Raw genomic sequence first — 2,500 nt, forward strand, 5'->3', positions numbered from 1 at the left:
AGTGTGGGTAAAATATATATCCCACAGGGGGAAAATTGAAAAAAAGTTGAAAAAAAAAATTTTTGGGGACTTAGAAAATTTTTCAACTTTTGTCAGACTTCCAGACAGGGGAGCGTGTCAGTGCGCGCATCCGATTTCAGTTCCAGAGCGATTCGCGCGATGAGTCCTTGATACTTAGTCGTTTTTGCAAAATTTCTGACTTTTTGGAAAATTTCACAATTTTGTGAAAACTTCCACAAAATGAGGTTCTAGTATGTTAGAGGGCATCCCAGGAGGGCTCCAAAAGTGTGGGTAAAATATATATCCCACAGGGGGAAAATTGAAAAAAAGTTGAAAAAAAAAATTTTTGGGGACTTAGAAAATTTTTCAACTTTTGTCAGACTTCCAGACAGGGGAGCGTGTCAGTGCGCGCATCCGATTTCAGTTCCAGAGCGATTCGCGCGATGAGTCCTTGATACTTAGTCGTTTTTGGCAAAATTTCTGACTTTTTGGAAAATTTCACAATTTTGTGAAAACTTCCACAAAATGAGGTTCTAGTATGTTAGAGGGCATCCCAGGAGGGCTCCAAAAGTGTGGGTAAAATATATATCCCACAGGGGGAAAATTGAAAAAAAGTTGAAAAAAAAAATTTTTGGGGACTTAGAAAATTTTTCAACTTTTGTCAGACTTCCAGACAGGGGAGCGTGTCAGTGCGCGCATCCGATTTCAGTTCCAGAGCGATTCGCGCGATGAGTCCTTGATACTTAGTCGTTTTTGGCAAAATTTCTGACTTTTTGAAAATTTCACAATTTTGTGAAAACTTCCACAAAATGAGGTTCTAGTATGTTAGAGGGCATCCCAGGAGGGCTCCAAAAGTGTGGGTAAAATATATATCCCACAGGGGGAAAATTGAAAAAAAAGTTGAAAAAAAAAATTTTTGGGGACTTAGAAAATTTTCAACATTTGTCAGACTTCCAGACAGGGGAGCGTGTCAGTGCGCGCATCCGATTTCAGTTCCAGAGCGATTCGCGCGATGAGTCCTTGATACTTAGTCGTTTTTGCAAAATTTCTGACTTTTTGGAAAATTTCACAATTTTGTGAAAACTTCCACAAAATGAGGTTCTAGTATGTTAGAGGGCATCCCAGGAGGGCTCCAAAAGTGTGGGTAAAATATATATCCCACAGGGGGAAAATTGAAAAAAAGTTGAAAAAAAAATTTTTGGGGACTTAGAAAATTTTCACACATGTGTCAGACTTCCAGACAGGGGAGCGTGTCAGTGCGCGCATCCGATTTCAGTTCCAGAGCGATTCGCGCGATGAGTCCTTGATACTTAGTCGTTTTTGGCAAAATTTCTGACTTTTTGAAAATTTCACAATTTTGTGAAAACTTCCACAAAATGAGGTTCTAGTATGTTAGAGGGCATCCCAGGAGGGCTCCAAAAGTGTGGGTAAAATATATATCCCACAGGGGGAAAATTGAAAAAAAGTTGAAAAAAAAATTTTTGGGGACTTAGAAAATTTTTCAACTTTTGTCAGACTTCCAGACAGGGAGCGTGTCAGTGCGCGCATCCGATTTCAGTTCCAGAGCGATTCGCGCGATGAGTCCTTGATACTTAGTCGTTTTTAGGCAAAATTTCTGACTTTTTGAAAATTTCACAATTTTGTGAAAACTTCCACAAAATGAGGTTCTAGTATGTTAGAGGGCATCCCAGGAGGGCTCCAAAAGTGTGGGTAAAATATATATCCCACAGGGGGAAAATTGAAAAAAAGTTGAAAAAAAAAATTTTTGGGGACTTAGAAAATTTTCACACATGTGTCAGACTTCCAGAGAGGGGAGCATGTCAGTGCGCGCATCCGATTTCAGTTCCAGAGCGATTCGCGCGATGAGTCCTTGATACTTAGTCGTTTTTGCAAAATTTCTGACTTTTTGGAAAATTTCACAATTTTGTGAAAACTTCCACAAAATGAGGTTCTAGTATGTTAGAGGGCATCCCAGGAGGGCTCCAAAAGTGTGGGTAAAATATATATCCCACAGGGGGAAAATTGAAAAAAAGTTGAAAAAAAAAATTTTTGGGGACTTAGAAAATTTTTCAACTTTTGTCAGACTTCCAGACAGGGGAGCGTGTCAGTGCGCGCATCCGATTTCAGTTCCAGAGCGATTCGCGCGATGAGTCCTTGATACTTAGTCGTTTTTGGCAAAATTTCTGACTTTTTGAAAATTTCACAATTTTGTGAAAACTTCCACAAAATGAGGTTCTAGTATGTTAGAGGGCATCCCAGGAGGGCTCCAAAAGTGTGGGTAAAATATATATCCCACAGGGGGAAAATTGAAAAAAAGTTGAAAAAAAAAATTTTTGGGGACTTAGAAAATTTTTCAACTTGTGTCAGACTTCCAGAGAGGGGAGCATGTCAGTGCGCGCATCCGATTTCAGTTCCAGAGCGATTCGCGCGATGAGTCCTTGATACTTAGTCGTTTTCAGAAGTCACAATTTTGACTTCCAGGACCCGCAAAACGTTTGTA

The sequence above is a fragment of the Phyllobates terribilis genome, unplaced genomic scaffold (assembly GCF_046119375.1).
Source record: "Phyllobates terribilis strain yellow unplaced genomic scaffold, ASM4611937v1 Scaffold_1922__1_contigs__length_190424, whole genome shotgun sequence".
NCBI classification, from domain to species: domain Eukaryota; kingdom Metazoa; phylum Chordata; class Amphibia; order Anura; family Dendrobatidae; genus Phyllobates; species Phyllobates terribilis.